We start from the raw sequence: 20320 nt of genomic DNA, 5'->3' as shown, positions 1-20320 counted from the left end.
TGTCTGCTGAGCCGTGTATCTAATCCCATACTGTGTGATATTATGCTGAGCCGTGTATCTAATCCTCTCTTGTGTGATACTGTCTGGTGAACCGTGTATCTAATCCTCTCCTATGCACTTCTCTCCCCCCTGCATATCTTTCCCCATTGCACACACAACTCAATGCGTGCGATAACAGAAGCTGCGGGCGTCATGCTGTATTATGGCATTACGTGAGATCTATATGACGGTATTATGTGATCTGTATGGTGGTATTATGCTTGATCAGTATTGTGAGAATTATATGGTGGTATTGTGTGATCTATATGGCTTTATTGTGAAAACACTGGCAGTATTACGTGTGATCTATATGGCGGTATGTGAACACTGGTGGTATTATGTGTGATCTATATGGCGGTATGTGAGCGCGGCCGATCGGCTATGACGTACTATCCCGTCCAGGGTCAGATAAGCCCAGGGCACCTCGACGGGATAGTACGTCTAAGGTCACAGAGGGGTTAATATATTTTTTATTATTAATTATTTTTGCAGCCACTGGGCGCCGCCATTTTGCTTTGCAGCAGTGTAAGAGTTCCATCACGACACTTACACTGTGCAAAATACGGCAGCCCTGGACATAGGAGGCTGCAGTCGGGAGCCGACACCATAGCTATCATTGTGCTGTGATGTGGCCACGCCCCCTGGGCTGTCTCCACATCACAGCAGAGGCAGGAGATCGGCGCCATCTTGCTTCAGCCTACAGTGGAGTGTAGCTGTGAGCTCCACTGTGACTGAGAGCCGTGCTGTTGGAGGGGCAGCTCCATCTGTCTCCCCTCACACTGTCAGCGGCCGTTCCCTGTCCTCTGCTGCCTGGTGTGTGGCTGTAATCCCTAGAGAGGGTGAAGGAGTGCTGCGGTCTGATGTCCTCTATCAGGAGCTGCAGAGAGGTAACAGAGGGGGATGGGGGAGGCTCTGTGCTGCTCCGACCTCACTGCAGCTCCTCACAGGACATCAGACCGTGCATCTATCACTATACTGTGCTGAGCCATGTATCTAATCCTCTCCTGTGTAATACTGTCTGCTGGCCTCTGTATCTAATCCTCTCATGTGTGATACTATGCTGAGCCATGCATCTAATCCTATACTGTGTGATATTATGCTGAGCCGTGTATCTAATCTTCTCCTGTGTGATACTGTCTGCTGAGCCGTGTATCTAATCCTCTCCTGTGTGATACTGTCTGCTGAGCCGTGTATCTAATCCTCTCCTGTGTGATACTGTCTGCTGAACCGTGTATCTAATCCTCTCCTGTGTGATATTATGCTGAGCCGTGTATCTAATCCTCTCCTGTGTGATATTATGCTGAGCCGTGTATCTAATCCTCTCCTGTATGATACTGTCTGCTGAGCCGTGTATCTAATCCTCTCCTGTGTGATATTATGCTGAGCCGTGTATCTAATCCTCTCCTGTGTGATACTGTCTGCTGAGCCGTGTATCTAATCCTCTCCTGTGTGATATTATGCTGAGCCGTGTATCTAATCCTCTCCTGTGTGATATTATGCTGAGCCGTGTATCTAATCCTCTCCTGTGTGATACTGTCTGCTGAGCCGTGTATCTAATCCTATACTGTGTGATATTATGCTGAGCCGTGTATCTAATCCTCTCTTGTGTGATACTGTCTGGTGAACCGTGTATCTAATCCTCTCCTATGCACTTCTCTCCCCCCTGCATATCTTTCCCCATTGCACACACAACTCAATGCGTGCGATAACAGAAGCTGCGGGCGTCATGCTATATTATGGCATTACGTGAGATCTATATGACGGTATTATGTGATCTGTATGGTGGTATTATGCTTGATCAGTATTGTGAGAATTATATGGTGGTATTGTGTGATCTATATGGCTTTATTGTGAAAACACTGGCAGTATTACGTGTGATCTATATGGCGGTATGTGAACACTGGTGGTATTATGTGTGATCTATATGGCGGTATGTGAGAACACTGGTGGTATTGTGTGATCTATATGGCGGTATTATGTGAGAACACTATGGCAGTATTATGTGTGATCTATATGGCGGTATTATGTGAGAACACTGGCAGTATTATGTTTGATCTATATGGCGGTATGTGAGAACACTGGTGGTATTGTGTGATCTATATGGCGGTATTATGTGAGAACACTATGGCAGTATTATGTGTGATCTATATGGCGGTATTATGTGTGATCTATATGGCGGTATGTGAGAACTGGTGGTATTATGTGTGATCTATATGGCGGTATTATGTGAGAACACTATGGCAGTATTATGTGTGATCTATATGGTGGTATGTGAGAACACTGGCAGTATTATGTGTGATCTATATGGCGGTATGTGAGAACACTGGTGGTATAATGTGTCATCTATATGGCGGTATTATGTGAGAACACTATGGCAGTATTATCTTCAGAAAGCGGACCCATTCTATGGTGGTTCTGGCTGAGCACCTGCACGCGGGTCTGGGGTAATAGAGGGGGCAGCATGACCTCCAGTTAGGTGTAGTCAGGGGAAGGCTGGTGAGGTAGCTGAAGAGAGGGGTCTCATTTTTATCGTTACTATATGGCTACATTTCCTTCCCAGCATCACCCCGACTGCGCCTGTCACCTCGCTTTCACATATTGCCAGGACAGGATGGAGAAGACAGGATCTGAGGAGGGGAATGGGGTCTGTATGCAAAGTCTGGATCAGACCAGGCCATCAATCCGCAGAAATGTTTCCTGGATTTCTGTGGAGCAGACGGTCCATCCATGTGTATAAAAGACAGCGCTCTATGTACAATCTCTGGCTGCTCCGTGCACCAAACAGGGGGCCCCTATAGACCAGCACACTGCTCTCCTGAAATACTCTGTGCTGCTGTCACCCTGCTCCCTCCACCACATATCTCCCAGAATCCTTGCTGCCTGCCATCCTCGGTGACCGTCTACTTGTCAGTATAAGGCTGCTTTCACACTAGCGTCGGTACGGGCCCGTCGCAGTGTGTCGGGGCGATGTACCGACGTATGCTGTGAAAGAAATGTCCGACGTGGGCAGCGGAAGCAGTCTTACGACGCTTCCGCTGCCCCATTGTAAGGTCTCGGGAGGATGGGGCGGAGTTTCTGCCGTGCATGCGCGGTCGAAAATGGCGGACTCGACGCACAATCAAACGTTACATGTAACTTTTTTTGTGGCGGCGGTCCACCAAAACATGACGCAACCGTCGCACGACAGTTGCGACGTGTGGCAATATGTCGATAATGTTAGTCTATGGGGAAAAAACGCATCCTGCAGACAACTTTGCAGGATGTGTTTTTTCTCCTGAACGACGCATTGCAACGTACAGTCAACAACGCTAGTGTGAAAGTAGCCTAAGGCTGCCGTCCACGCTCAGTATTTGGTCAGTATTTTACCTCAGTATTTGTAGCTAAAACCAGGAGTGGGTGATAAATGCAGAAGTGGTGCATATGTTTCTATTATACTTTTCCTCTAATTGTTCCACTCCTGGTTTTGGCTTACAAATACTGAGGTAAAATACTGACCAAATACTGCTAGTGTGACGGCAGCCATACTCTGCAGTCACCAACAAAATGGCTGCTCACTGGGTTCCTGAATATCATCCTCTCTAATCCCTTAGCAAACACCCATAAGGAGAGGAGAGGAGACATCACACACGTCAGCAGACTCCGCCCATAATTACTGCAGTGCAGTAATGTGAGCTAGTTGTACACTAGGTTTTTCTGAAATTTCAGCAGCTGCTCCCCCTAGTGTTTAAAAGTGGAAATTCCAAAACTTTTCAAATTATTTTTCATATTTTACTAAATTATAAACAAATGATAATATTTTTTAAGAAAATGTAATCATTAATTCTTTACATTTTTACAATTTCTGAAAAAAATGTTTTTTTGATGGCACCTTCCCTTTCAGTCTTAAAAGATCAGGGGCACAAGCCTTTCCACCAGCACTTAAAGGGAACCTGTCTCTTCCAGTAATACTGTTTACCTGCAGGTATAGTGGTAATCTGTAGGTAAATTGCATTTAAATCCTGTCTGGCAGGCTTCTTTTAGCAACAGCAATAGGGAGCCACTCGCTTACAGTCATTGGGGTGATTCAAATGGCAATTACAGTCACTGCCTGTTATACAGTGAGAACACTGCAATCACTCTTCGGTACATTGATTGACAGCCAGCTCTGCAGTGTGTATGTGTGGTTAGTGTGCCGGAGAGTGATTTCAGCTGTGCTCTTTTCTGTAGTGATTGGTGATTTTTACATCCCCTTTCATCGCCCTGATGGCTGGAAGCATGCGGCTGTAGGGAGAATAAAATATTAATTTTCTCCCTGTAGCTGCTGCTCTATTAAGCTGGCTACACAGCATATAACATGCTGTTTACCTGGAGATTAAGCCTATATCAGCAGTTTCTGAATGTGACGGGTTCCCTTGAACTATATACTGTATGTATATATTTTTATTCTCAAATAGCATTGTCGCTCCTATAAAAGGGCTAGACAATAGTGACATAAGGTACTGAAACAAAACTTGCTATACAAAGACAATGTTTTACCGATAATGCCACTGTACACCTCTATATAACACTACAGAATTACTGAATTGCACCAAACCAAATTCTCACCCTCAAAACACCTGTTCAGTTTGGCATTTAAGGACCAATAACAAATTTGTCCACTTCACAGAACATTAAGGACTCATTCAAATGTCAGTGATTTTTCATCAGTGTTTGTATGCCAAAATGAGGAGTGGTCATTTCAAAAACCTGACCTGCACATCCAAACATAGACTGAGTGTGAACAGGTGCTGAACCCAGAGTCGCCAACTCGTATATAGTTAAATAAATAGGGCAGCACACTGCAGCGCCAAAACATGCAAACTTGAAAAAACGAAATTTGAACTGCATTACTGCACTAGAAATATGAAAAATGAGAGCTTTTAGCGCACAAAAATGGCCAATTTTATGTGTACCTCGTAGCCACGTTAAGGCATCTCTCTTATACGAGGTCCTACGTTTGACCTACCTCACTGAGAATAAACGTCTCCATCTGAATGGGTACATGTAAAAACCTCTTCTTGGACTCAAATTCTCTCTCTATGTGGAGGGGTATTGGACCTACTATAATTAAAACACCTGAAGCTAGGAGGCGGGGAGTGCACGATCAGAAGGCTAGAGAATACATTTCAAAAACCTGACCTGCACATCCAAACATAGACTGAGTGTGAACAGGTGCTGAACCCAGAGTCGCCAACTCGTATATAGTTAAATAAATAGGGCAGCACACTGCAGCGCCAAAACATGCAAACTTGAAAAAACGAAATTTGAACTGCATTACTGCACTAGAAATATGAAAAATGAGAGCTTTTAGCGCACAAAAATGGCCAATTTTATGTGTACCTCGTAGCCACGTTAAGGCATCTCTCTTATACGAGGTCCTACGTTTGACCTACCTCACTGAGAATAAACGTCTCCATCTGAATGGGTACATGTAAAAACCTCTTCTTGGACTCAAATTCTCTCTCTATGTGGAGGGGTATTGGACTACTATAATTAAAACACCTGAAGCTAGGAGGCGGGGAGTGCACGATCAGAAGGCTAGAGAATACATTTCAAAAACCTGACCTGCACATCCAAACATAGACTGAGTGTGAACAGGTGCTGAACCCAGAGTCGCCAACTCGTATATAGTTAAATAAATAGGGCAGCACACTGCAGCGCCAAAACATGCAAACTTGAAAAAACGAAATTTGAACTGCATTACTGCACTAGAAATATGAAAAATGAGAGCTTTTAGCGCACAAAAATGGCCAATTTTATGTGTACCTCGTAGCCACGTTAAGGCATCTCTCTTATACGAGGTCCTACGTTTGACCTACCTCACTGAGAATAAACGTCTCCATCTGAATGGGTACATGTAAAAACCTCTTCTTGGACTCAAATTCTCTCTCTATGTGGAGGGGTATTGGACCTACTATAATTAAAACACCTGAAGCTAGGAGGCGGGGAGTGCACGATCAGAAGGCTAGAGAATACATTTCAAAAACCTGACCTGCACATCCAAACATAGACTGAGTGTGAACAGGTGCTGAACCCAGAGTCGCCAACTCGTATATAGTTAAATAAATAGGGCAGCACACTGCAGCGCCAAAACATGCAAACTTGAAAAAACGAAATTTGAACTGCATTACTGCACTAGAAATATGAAAAATGAGAGCTTTTAGCGCACAAAAATGGCCAATTTTATGTGTACCTCGTAGCCACGTTAAGGCATCTCTCTTATACGAGGTCCTACGTTTGACCTACCTCACTGAGAATAAACGTCTCCATCTGAATGGGTACATGTAAAAACCTCTTCTTGGACTCAAATTCTCTCTCTATGTGGAGGGGTATTGGACCTACTATAATTAAAACACCTGAAGCTAGGAGGCGGGGAGTGCACGATCAGAAGGCTAGAGAATACATTTCAAAAACCTGACCTGCACATCCAAACATAGACTGAGTGTGAACAGGTGCTGAACCCAGAGTCGCCAACTCGTATATAGTTAAATAAATAGGGCAGCACACTGCAGCGCCAAAACATGCAAACTTGAAAAAACGAAATTTGAACTGCATTACTGCACTAGAAATATGAAAAATGAGAGCTTTTAGCGCACAAAAATGGCCAATTTTATGTGTACCTCGTAGCCACGTTAAGGCATCTCTCTTATACGAGGTCCTACGTTTGACCTACCTCACTGAGAATAAACGTCTCCATCTGAATGGGTACATGTAAAAACCTCTTCTTGGACTCAAATTCTCTCTCTATGTGGAGGGGTATTGGACCTACTATAATTAAAACACCTGAAGCTAGGAGGCGGGGAGTGCACGATCAGAAGGCTAGAGAATACATTTCAAAAACCTGACCTGCACATCCAAACATAGACTGAGTGTGAACAGGTGCTGAACCCAGAGTCGCCAACTCGTATATAGTTAAATAAATAGGGCAGCACACTGCAGCGCCAAAACATGCAAACTTGAAAAAACGAAATTTGAACTGCATTACTGCACTAGAAATATGAAAAATGAGAGCTTTTAGCGCACAAAAATGGCCAATTTTATGTGTACCTCGTAGCCACGTTAAGGCATCTCTCTTATACGAGGTCCTACGTTTGACCTACCTCACTGAGAATAAACGTCTCCATCTGAATGGGTACATGTAAAAACCTCTTCTTGGACTCAAATTCTCTCTCTATGTGGAGGGGTATTGGACCTACTATAATTAAAACACCTGAAGCTAGGAGGCGGGGAGTGCACGATCAGAAGGCTAGAGAATACATTTCAAAAACCTGACCTGCACATCCAAACATAGACTGAGTGTGAACAGGTGCTGAACCCAGAGTCGCCAACTCGTATATAGTTAAATAAATAGGGCAGCACACTGCAGCGCCAAAACATGCAAACTTGCCACGTTAAGGCATCTCTCTTATACGAGGTCCTACGTTTGACCTACCTCACTGAGAATAGAGAGATGCCTTAACGTGGCTACGAGGTACACATAAAATTGGCCATTTTTGTGCGCTAAAAGCTCTCATTTTTCATATTTCTAGTGCAGTAATGCAGTTCAAATTTCGTTTTTTCAAGTTTGCATGTTTTGGCGCTGCAGTGTGCTGCCCTATTTATTTAACTATATAGGAGTTGGCGACTCTGGGTTCAGCACCTGTTCACACTCAGTCTATGTTTGGATGTGCAGGTCAGGTTTTTGAAATGTATTCTCTAGCCTTCTGATCGTGCACTCCCCGCCTCCTAGCTTCAGGTGTTTTAATTATAGTAGGTCCAATACCCCTCCACATAGAGAGAGAATTTGAGTCCAAGAAGAGGTTTTTACATGTACCCATTCAGATGGAGACGTTTATTCTCAGTGAGGTAGGTCAAACGTAGGACCTCGTATAAGAGAGATGCCTTAACGTGGCTACGAGGTACACATAAAATTGGCCATTTTTGTGCGCTAAAAGCTCTCATTTTTCATATTTCTAGTGCAGTAATGCAGTTCAAATTTCGTTTTTTCAAGTTTGCATGTTTTGGCGCTGCAGTGTGCTGCCCTATTTATTTAAAATGAGGAGTGGAACATTTAGAGAAAAACTTTTATAAATGAAAGATTGACACCTTTCCTGTTCATGACAAGGTGGTAGCCACACAGCGTTATCTTGCATGTTAGTACTAAGTTTAAATAATTAGTGCAGGTTAATTAAAACAGACATGTTAATAAACAGGTTTGTGTATGTGACATAGTTCACTGAATGTTGACACTTGGAAATAGCATAGTAGTTTCTTCTATTTTATCTTTTTGTACTCTGGACTAAGTATTGATTTTTGCAGTCAGCAGTGGGTGGGGTTCCCTACCTGTTTTTTTTTGTGCTGAAATGTGCTCACATTACTTAATCAATCTCATATTATCCAAGTTCTTGTTATTAGAAGTAATCGGCCAGATTTATGAATTGTACAGTAGCTTACCACATGTCACGTCTGTTTACATAAAAGATCTATTTTCCTGGCGTGACAAAATCTGCTTTTTTCTAATAGACCTTGTTTTGGATATAAAGTAAACTCTCTCGAGTCGCACTGGCGTGTTCCTAATGTCTGTGACTCATATTCGTCTGTTGTGTTTGTGTTGTATTTCCTTTCATTATGCAACACCCAGTAGCTTTTAAATGTATGTGCATATTACCATGTCAGATAATGATGTGGACAGCAAGGACAAGCACACTTGGGTGTGGAAGTGCAAATCTGTGGAATGGCTCTGATTATGTAAAACTTTACATTATCAAAAAAATGCATCTGCATTCTGTCCCAAATCATGCCAAGTAGTGGCCTGCTTGTCCCAAATTTATTTTGTGTATTAGATAGTTTTTGTATTTTCTGCATAGCCAAGAGGATTCATAAGGCTGTGTGCACATGTTGCGTTTTTGCAGCATATTTTTTAGCGCAGATTTGTCACAAAACCTGAAGGGTTTCCTGATGCCAGCAAAGTGAATACGAATCCTGGAGTCTCATGCACGCATTGCTTTTTGTAACTTGCAGATTCGGTGCCAATTTAAATCAGCAGCATGTCAATTCTTTCACTGTTTTTGCTGAAGATTTCACCAATACTAATGAGTGGGGAAAAATCTGCACTGAAAATGTAAGTCAAAAACGAGGCAAAAATGCACTTTTTTGCCACTGTGTTTGTCCTGCCAAGAGCTGCTGAAATGGTGCAGAGATTTCATATGTGCATACCCATATATAAAGTAATATCCTTAAAATATTGCTGAAGATTTTATCTGGCTATCATATCAATAAACAATTGCAAAGAAAAAAACAAACAGTAAATTCTTGTTTTCTTTGCTACTATATTTACAAAATCGTGACCGATACCGTGTGATTAATTATAGTTACGGCACTGTTGCAGGATATCCCGGAGGTAGGGGCTCCTTCCTTATCCCTAAATCTACGGGCACCTTAGCTATCCCTGCTTCCCAGATTACTTCTAATGGTGAAGATGCCAGGGCCACATACCTTGCTGAGCTCCTAAATCAGCCCTTATCTGTTCCTTTCCCCACCCAGGGAAGTGGGGAGTTGTAGTGTATAAGAATACACAAAGCCGACTAACAAGGGAATACGTACAGGGATTAATGAAAATACCAATATTACAAATATATACTCACAAACAACAGAGTGGAACACCAGGAAGTAAAGGAAGGAAAACCCAAATAGGAGAGGATGAGGATATGCACACAGACAAATCACTAAGCAACAGTCTTCTGAACAACACTCAAGGCCTCCTTAAACAACCAACCCCTCCAACTCCAGAACCAAGCAGTAAGAAACTAACACTGGCAATCCCTGATTGCCAGAGGCAAGTACTTATAGCAGAGGGGAGTGGCCAACACTGAGCAGCTGAACCATCAAAGCAGGAAAGATACAGGAGCTTTCAACTGAACAGTTTAACCCCTGCACTGCTAGCAGAAACCTGCACTGTTTAATATTATGGTGAAGTGCTTCTAATCAGTGCAGAAGTACGTGAAATCAGACAACGCAATCTTCTGGCCCCTCTCTGTCTTGTAAAGCTGTGACAATTAAATGGCAATAATTTTCAAAATATCTCGATTTATTTTGTATCGAGTATGAACACGACATGCAGAAATACACGTACTTATACACCTTGGCTACTATCAATTAGGTTAATAATGTTGGTCTGGGGAATGCACAAAAATCATCAAGATCCGCTACTGGCATCTCCTTTTGCAATTGCTGACCAGTGATGCCCCAAATGTGATCATTGGGAGACAAATCTGTATACACTTCCATGGTAACACATTTTAGGACACAGGCTGCTCACAGTAGCACAAGAAACATACAGTCAATTTTTGTCTTGTAGAAAACCAACTCCTAGACACTTTGGAAAAATGGTCATACCACTAGTTCCACGATTGATCTATTCTGTACTGCAAGTTAAATTGGACATCACGTCCCAAGCTTAAAACGTCAGTGTCTACACAAATCATCAGAAGTTATTTGCATGAAACTGTGCTGAGTGTGAGATGTCCAGCTACATGTGTTCCATTTACTTCATGGTCCCGCTTTTACAGCCTGTAATAGTGCAGAACAAGTTGGCAATTGAGGCTAAAATGAAGATCTATCTTCTTTTACTACAAGTCTTTCTTTTGCCTTAAGCATAATAACCAGAAAACGGTCTGGAAACCTCATGTGCAATGCCATGAGGAGGACTTCTTGAGGGAATATCACAATGGTACGAATCCCGGCATTATGGTGTGAGGTGGCATAATGTACGGCAGCTGGACGCATTTAGTCTTTATTCCTGGTACATTAACAGCTCAGCCTTACATTAATTTGGTCTTGGAACCAGGGGGATTGCTCTTTCTCCAGTGTGATCTATGAACAATTTCTCATCGCAACAATGCCAGTCTGCATGTAGCTCATGGGCAACCATTGACAGGCTGGGTGCTCTAAACATGCATTCCTTCATGTAGCGCTCATACTTGATTGTGAATAATTGGAGATGTTTTTAAATTTGTGCCTATTTTTTCATCAGTTACATGTCTATCGATACTGTAATTACCATAATTTCACATTTTCGTTCTCGTTGTTGAGGAGTGTAATTAGATAATATATGTGTCCTTGATACTTCTTACTGATTTAGTGCAGTCCTTGGCTGCAAGTGGAACGGCTCGTAAAGGGAATATGTCAGTAGGATCAACCCTTCTAAGCCATCTATATGGGCATAATTGGTAGGAGGATAGTAGTGGTAGTCTGAACTGTTGAGCTAGATTCATGAAATCTGGAGGATATGGTGAGGGATTGAATATTGCGGTTTATTCTCTACTCTTTGAATTGAAACAACTTCATCAGTAGAATCAAAATATTATTATTATTATTATTGTTATGGTTCTGCTGATGAAGAAGTTGGTTCAACTTCAAAATACGTTGAGAATAAACCGCATGATTGAATTCCTCACCACATCTTCCGGATTTCTTGAATTTAGCACAGCAGCGTAGGCTATAATTCCTATCCTCCTACCAATTGTTCTAGATGGCGGGATCTCCAGACCTGATGGTATTGCAGCAGCTGTCATGCCTTGTTTCCTCAGTTGTGGGTTAAACACCCCAAAAGTTGAGCAATTCCTATATCTTAATTTTGACCAATTTCTCCAACGAATTAGACCCTATTGCGCTTGGTGTCTACCCCTCTTTCTACATGGGCATGTAGGTATAGAAAGCAGAATAAACTTATAACTTGATATATGCAATCCAAAGTCTTATACCAGAGAAATCCATGTAAATGCGCTGTTAAGAAATATGGGCCATAAACTAATCTGCATGATAATTTTTATTCAGAGTTCATTTTTAATATAAGGAGACGTTAGCTGTGTGAAACTGCTAACACAGAACAGTAGAACTGAGCTTTATCTTCTAACAAATACATTTGCTGCAGCTCTCACAGCTCTGCTGTATTGCAAGAATTTTGTAACTCTGACTGCCTGTGAAATACTGTCCTGCATCAGTTATAATGTCTATATTTGCCCCGTATTCACATGTAAAGCGCCATGGATTAAATGGCGCTATAAAAATATATAATAATAATTACACACAACTTTGAAGTGAGATCAGGAGAGCAGCTGTTGCATGTCCCACACTGGTAATAAGTACTATTGTCAGGACACAGATCTGCATGAGAATCTGCCTCCATAGCTTAACAGCTCATTTACATTTAAGAAAAACATGGATTTCTCTGGAATAAGACATCAGATTACAGAAGTCAAGGTATCATTTTATTCAGCTTTCTGACACCTAGATGCCCATATAGACAGCCTAAGGTTGATCCTACTAGCAGATTCCCTTTAAGCTTCAGTTGTTGCATTGTGTATCACTAGCTGGGTAGGGCCCAGGGCCGGACTGGCAATTCTAGAAATGCCAGAAGGGCCAGTTGGTCATGGGCCGCCTTGTCTGCTATGTTGTTAACAGAATGGGTGTTCTCAAGACATCCATATTATTAAGAGAGCACAAAGTCGCTGACTCCGTCACTTACCCCAGCAGCCCACAGGAATCATTTGAAATATTGGTTTTGTAGTAAATCTTGCTTTCCTCCATCCAGGGTAATATTAGTAATTTATTTCATCTAGTGCTTGGGGACAGGGACAGCATGAGCCTGTGTGATTTCAAATGCCAGGGCTGAATTTCAGTCCCAGTCCGTACCTGGTAGGGCCTGTGATGTCTACAGCCATGGAAAACAGAAAAACGGTGAGGACCATCAGGGACACAGCGCTGTAACAGGGAGTAGAAGGGCACGTATGTACTATTTGATTATTTTGCTTGTATTGCTGTGAAGTTTTTTTTTTTATCTCAAAAGTGTTTTGTTTCATATTATGCAATAGCACACCACTCCTTTGCCTAGTGGAACACTGCTAACCAAAAACGATTCAATCCTGCTTTGATTGACAGTGACACACATTCTGCTTGTAAGAGATAAATGCGTTCACTGCAAATACTGCTCTGTTGATGCATGTGGCAAAGATTTATCTTATATGCAGCATTTGGGGTTTCACATCACTGGTCTGTCAGGGGTAGGCAACAAACCGCTCAACTCTGCACAGTCTAGTAATTGCAAGGGCTAACCCTGACGAAGAGGGGAGATACCCCTCGAAACGCTTTGGCAATCGGTCTCTCCTGTGTTCCCATCCTTACAACTTGTGAGGTCACTCTAGCTCCGCCCCTCTCCACGCCGCGTCCTCCGCGTTGCTTCCGGTCGGAGCACACGAGGTGCTGGCGTCTCTGCCACTCGCTATTACAACTCCACACAAGGATCACGGACTCCAGTGCTATTTCAGACACTAATACGCTGCACCACCAACTCTAGCAGACCACAGTACTTCATCCAATGATTGATCTTGGCTTTCTGTACCTGCTTACACGACATACCATCCTTATCTGAACAACACTGCCTACACAGCGCCTCATTTTACTGTTAATCTCAGCTCTTTACTCACTGCTTATACCACCAGTTCTACCTCGTACTGGTCTATGGGCAGACTGCTCACTCGCACAACATTATCCAACAGCGGAAGAAAAAGTCCTATACTCGTAGTATAAGTAAGTACAAGACAACTGTAATAATCTTTATTGCTAATTGTGAACAATCCACATTTTTTAACCTCAGTATAGCGCGGTGACTCCTTATATATATTTATAAAATGGGGTGGCTTATGGAGTGGTTCTGCTATTCTGGCACCTCAGGAATTCTGCCAGTGTGACATTGCACCCTCAAACCATTTCAGCAAAATCTGAACTCCAATATGGCTCCCCGTCCCATTTGAGCTATGCAGTATACCTCAAAAGTAGTTTTTAACTAAATATTAGTGAAAAACTACTGGTATTGGTACACTCAGGAGAAATTGTGTAACAAATTGTACTGTCAATTTCTCCTATTATCCCATTTGAAAATTAAAAACTTGGGGCCAAATCAACAATTTAGTGTAAACAATGGTAATTTTCCATTATGCAGCCCAATGTTCTACAATTCTGTAAATCGCCTGAAGTTTAAAAATGTCCAGTACACCACTAGATGAATTCCTCAAGAGTTGTAGATTCCAATATGGGCTCTCTTGTGGGGGTTTCTGCGGTATTGGCATGTCAGTGGCTCTACAAATGTGACATGGCATCCACAAGATATTCCAGTCAAAATTGAGCTCCAGAATTCCACTGGTTCTCCTTCCCTTCTGAGTCTTCCCATATAGTAGTTTTCTACCACATATGGGATATCTGTGTACTCAGGAGAAATTGCACAACAAATTGTACTTTCCATTTTCTCATGTTGCCCTTGTGAAAAAGAAAAATTTGGAGTTAAAGCAACATTTTTTGTGGGACAAACATATGTTCTTATTTTTACGGCTCAACGTTATTAAATTCTATGAAGCTCCTGCGTGTTCAAAGTGCTCACCACATTCCATTGCTTCTCGTGTTCCATGTGCAAATTAGAATAAGGATGATCCCTTTACACTGTGACATCCCTTCAGATATTTGTAGATTGCTATTAAGTCTCCTCTTAGCCTTCTTTTTTGCAATCTAAAAATTCCCTGATTCTTTAACCATTCCTCATAGGACATACTTTGCAGTGTGCTCACCATCCTAGTAGCTCTTTGAACTTGCTCCAGTTTTTCAATGTATTTTTTAAAATTCCAGATGAGGCCTGACCAAGGAGGAGTAGAGGGGGATAATTACTTCACGTGATCTAGATTCTATACTTCACTTAATACATCCTAGAACTGTGTTTGCCTTTTTTGCTGCTGCATCACACCGTTGACTCATATGCAATCTGTGATCTATTAGTATACCCAAGTCTTTTTCACACATGCTATAGCTTAGTTCTATTCCTCCCATTCTGTAATTGTAATTTTTGTTTTTCTTGCCCAGATGTAGAATCTTGCATTTCTCCCTGTTAAATACCATTCTATTAGTCGCTGCCCATTGTTCAAGCTTATCTGGATCCTTCTGAATCCTTCCTCTGCTTTGTCTAGTGTTGGCTATCCCTCCTAGGTTTGCATCGTCTGCAAATTTGATCAGTTTACCTTCAGTTCGCTTATCTAAATCATTTGTAGAAGTGTTGAAAAACACTGGGGCAGGACAAAGCCGTGTGGTACCCCACTTTAAGCACTCTTCCAATTGGATGTGCAACCGTTTATTGCCACTTTTTGAGTACAATCACTGAGCCCGTTATGAATCCACCTAACTGTAGCCTTGTCAATCCCATACTTGATTATTTTTTCAGTAAGAATAGTATGAGATACTTTAGCAAATGCTTTGCTGAAGTTGAGATATACTAGATCTACCACATCTGTTACCCACCCAGTCAGTGATTAGTCTGGCATGACTTTTTTGCTCCAAATCCATGCTGGCTCTGGTTTGTTATTGTATTCTTACATACATGTTGTTTAATAAATTGTTAAAATATATTTCCTAGTATAGAAGTAAGGCTCACTGGCCTGTAATTTCCTGGCTCTGTCTTCTTTCCTTTTCTGACGATAGGGATATTATTTACGCTTCTCCAATCTTCTGTGACTTCTCCTGGATTTTTCAAAGATTCTGCCCAGTGGTTCTGAAATTTTCTATGCTACCTCAGTACGCTAGGATGTAATTAATCTAGACCAGGAAATTTAAATTAATTTAATTTGGCTAAGTGTTCCCTCACCATCTCTCTCTGTTTATAGATAGAGTGGATTCTTTTATTCCTTCTATGGCACCGTGAAGATCAGTTGATGTAACAATTTCTTTCTTAGAGAACACAGATGCAAAATAGAAATTTAAAAGTTCGGCCTTCTCAACATATTTTTTGACCACTTCACTCTTTTCATCCTGTAAAATTTCTATAGCATCTTTGACTTTTCTTTTGCTTTTGACATAACCTCCAAATCCTTTTGTACTGCTTTTGGTCTCCCTTACAAGCCTTACTTCATTACTGGCTTTAACTATTCTAATGTTTGCCCTGCATTCCCTGCAAACAGCATTATATTCTTCTTTAGATATGTTCCCCTCTTTCCATATGATATACGTTTTTTTTCTTTTTTAACAAGTGATTACGTACTGTGTTGGTCCACCCTGGCCTCCTTTTAAATGCGTCCAATTCAAATACCCATCTTCCTTGGACGTTTCTGTCTTTTAGAACATACAGCCATTGGACCATTCTTCCTCTCTTTCGGAGTCCATTAAAATCTGCCTTTCTGAAGTCCAACCTTAAAGTCTGAGTCCTCGCTGGTCTTCCTCCTCTTGTAATCCAAAATTTGCGGATAGCGTGATCGCTGCTTCCTAAATTCTAATCCACTTTTACTTCCTCAATCATTTCCTCCCTGTTGTTAAGAATTAGGTCCAAGATTGCAGATCATCTTGTTCTTTCTTCTAGATTTTGAAAGATGAAGTTGTCGGCAAGAGAAGATAAAATTTTTCTGGATCTATTAATTTTGTCTGAGTGATTCCCAACAAATATCTGGATTGTTAAAATCTCCCATTATTACTATGTCGTAGTTTTTTGAGTACAGAGATATCTGACAAAATAGTTCATCCATATCTTCAGTCTGTCCCAGGGGCCTATAGTAAATACCTACAATAGTGTCCTTTATGTTCTTCTCTCCTTGAATTCATACCCAAACAGTTTCTACAGACCTACCATTCTCTGAAGCATGGATCTCTGTGGAGACATATGTTTTCCTAACATACAATGCAATACCTTCTCCCTTCTTGTTAATCTTGTTTCTAATACATAAGTTGTAGCCTTCAAGGTTTGTATTCCAGTCATGTATATCATCTCACCAAGTTTCAGTGATGCCTATGACATCCTATCTCTCTTCCTGTGTTAGCAGCTACAATTCTTCTTGTTTGTTTCCCATGCCCTGTGCATTTGTATAGACAAATTTTAGTTTGTAGTCTGCTTCTCTTGCTACTCTATTTTCATTTTTTGTCCTTTCTTTCCACTTTTAATGCAGGGTTCTCAAAATAATTCATTAGCTGCATATTTTTTCCTCGCTGTATATTTCCCATACCATATTGCTCTAGTTTAAAGCTCTCCTGATAAGTATAGCAAGGTGTCTACCAAATATGTGTTTTCCTGTTTTCGAAAGATACAACCCATCTCCAGCAAGTAGTATAGTGACACTTGTCAGAATTGTAAAATTTGGCATGGGCAAGAAGGTGAAAACAGGCTGGGGGCTTTAAAGTAGTGTGCATGCTGTAAACTGCATAGTTTTTGTGGTCCAATAAATATCTGGTATTAAGTGGTTAAGAGCAACCTTATGTAGAGCATCGTACATATGGCCATTGTAATTTGTATGAAAGATAAAACCTTACTGATACTCTACAGGTTTATCCAGTTTGCCATAAAATGGTTATTATAAAATGCTATGGAAATGAACAATTGTCTGAAACAATACTGATGCATCGGTGTATACTCCCACAGCATTCTTCCATGAAAGCCAGCACAAAAATAGATTATGCTAAGCAAAGATGAGCACACTCAACATATAATGGGGTATTTATATATTGGTTACATTTGTGTATGTATTATTAAAATATGCAAATGATCACCGGGAATTCTATACAGCAGTAGGGCAAGCTGCAGATAAACGGTGGCCGCATACGGCTGAAAGCACACCTACTCAGTTACTAGTGATGAGCGAGCGTACTAATAAAGTTTCTTCGATGTGCTCTAATACTATGTCAGAGTCCCCGCAGCTGAATGTCTCATGGCTGTTAACAGCCGCATCACATTCAGTGATAGCCTGTTTGTTAGGCAATCTCTGCATGTGTTGTGTACTGTCAGACAGCCGCGAGACATGAACCACTGCAACTCGGACATAGTATTAGAGCACTCGAAAGATTCTCCATTAACACTCGAGCATGCTTGGATAACTCCTTATCCAAGCACGTTCGCTCATCACTAATAGTTACCTCCAGAGATGATAGGTAAGAGGCAGCAATAGAGAAAATTATCTGATTGGGTACATTTAAAATAGTGTACTAAAACAAGGTGAGACAGGCAGATTCTGCACCATATTTATCATATAGGCATGCACTGTACAATAAATGTAGTTCCTCTTATAGAAATGTTACATTTCTTTATGCCAACTGGTTGACCTACATTGGAGAAAAGTACAGTAGGGAAATATTATTTAGTCAGCCACCAATTGTGAAATTCTCCCACTTAAAAAGATGAGTGAGGCCTGTAATTGACATCATAGGTAGACCACAACTATGAGAGTCCAATTGAGAAAACAAATCCAGAAAATCACCTTGTCTGATTTGGCAAGATTTATTTAGCAAATTATGGTGGAAAATAAGTGTTTGGTCATTAACAAAGGTTAATCTCAATATTTTGTTATATATCCTTTGTTGGCAATGACAGAGGCCAAATGTTTTCTGTAAGTCTTCTCAAGGTTGGCACACACTGTTGGCCCATTCCTCCATGCAGATCTCCTCTAGAGCCTGTCGCTGGGCAACATGGACTTTCAACTCATAAAGGTTTTCTATAGGATTGAGATCTGGAGACTGGCTAAGCCACTCCAGAACCTTCATATGTTTCTTACGAAGCCATTCCTTCGTTGCCCTGGCGGTGTGCTTGGGATGATTATCATGCTGAAAGACCCATCCACGTTTCATCTTCAATGCCCTTGCTGATGGAAGGCGGTTTGCACTCAAAATCTCACGATACATGGCCCCATTCATTCTTTCATGTACACGGATCAGTCGTCCTGGTTCCTTTGCAGAGAAACAGCCCCAAAGCATGATGTTGCTACCCCCATGCTTCACAGTAGGTATGGTGTTCTTTGGATGAAACTCGGCATTCTGTCTCCTCCAAACACAAGTTTTGTTTCTACCAAACAGTTCTACTTTGGTTTCATCAGACCATATGACATTCTCCCAGTACTCTTCTGGATAATCCAAATGCTCTCTAGCAAATTTCAAACGGGGCCTGACATGTACTGGCTTAAGCAGGGAGATATGTCTGACACTGAAGGATCTGAGTCCCTGGCGGCATAGTGTGTTACAGATGGTATTGTTATTCTGCTCCCAGCTCTATGCAGGTAATTCACTAGGTCCCCCCATGTGGTTTTGGGATTTTTGCTCACTGTTCTTGTGATCAGTTTGACCCCACGGGGCGATATCTTGCTTGGAGGCCCAGATCGAGGGAGATTATCCGTGGTCTTGTATGTCTTCCATTTTCTTATTGCTCCCACAGTTGATTTCATCACACCAAGCTGCTTGCCTATTGCATATTGTGTCCCCAGCCTGGTGCAGGGCTACAATTTTGTTTCTGGTGTCCTTTGACAGCTCTTTGGTCTTCACCATAGTGGAGTTTGGAATGTGACTGTTTGAGGTTGTGGACAGGTGTATTTTAGACTGATAACAAGTTCAAACAGGTGCCATTACTACAGGTAATGAGTGGAAGACAGAGGAGCCTCTTAAAGAAGAAGTTACAGGTCTGTGAGAACCAGAAATCTTGCATGTTTTTAGGTGACCAAACACTTATTTTCCATAATAATTTGCAAAATAAATCTTGCCAAATCAGACAAGGTGATTTTCTGGATTTGTTTTCTCATTTTGACTCTCATAGTTGTGGTTTACCTATGATGTCAATTACAGGCCTCTCTCATCTTTTTAAGTGGAAGAACTTGCACAATTGATGGCTGACTATATACTTTTTTTCCCCACTGTATCTCAAGCATTGTACAACTCCTTTGCCCCAAGTCCCATTTTCTAAAGACCTTCTCAGCACAATCTACCGTGACAAAGTATGAAAAGGACATAAAATATTTGCCACACCCTAGGAGTGCCAATTTTTATTGCCACAGTTTGTGTTTTGCTTAGTAAGGCTTCCCTTATTCTCCTGCTCTGAATAGCAGTACAAATTCAAAGGGGTGCTGACGATTAAAAAAGCTAACGCTTCCTGCCACAAAAAAAAGACATTAGTAAGCTTCAAAGGCATGTCATTTATAAAGTGAGTTTTAGCACTCTCAAAAGTGCTCAAGGACTTCTATTGTTTTCAAGGACAAGCGAAAGATCACAATGGTGATGATTAAAGGGATTCTTTACATGTCCACATGGCTACTTATTTAGGGTTCTCAAGGGTTAGAAACAGGTAGACAGCAAACTGATCCTCCATCAAACAGGACTGTAAAAGGTCCCAGAGAGCAGGTCATTATTACCGTTTGGAGATCACCCTCCTAAATAGGAATACTGTTTTAATCATTGTGCTCAAAATTCCTCCAGTCAATTATAAAGCTGTGTGACATAGAGGTTTCTT

At 41.5% G+C, this 20320-nt stretch overlaps 1 protein-coding gene across 5 annotated transcripts in view; it reads left to right on the top strand.

Moving 5' to 3' along the window:
• The window catches only part of FAM13A (family with sequence similarity 13 member A), a 353932-nt gene that overhangs the window by 140147 nt on the left and 193465 nt on the right, over nucleotides 1-20320 (top strand). The gene's annotated exons all lie outside the window — the stretch shown is intronic.

The sequence above is a fragment of the Ranitomeya imitator genome, chromosome 1 (genome assembly GCF_032444005.1).
Source record: "Ranitomeya imitator isolate aRanImi1 chromosome 1, aRanImi1.pri, whole genome shotgun sequence".
NCBI lineage: Eukaryota > Metazoa > Chordata > Amphibia > Anura > Dendrobatidae > Ranitomeya > Ranitomeya imitator.
Note: the sequence above shows the minus strand (reverse complement) of the source record. Positions and strands in the feature narration are given on the sequence as shown.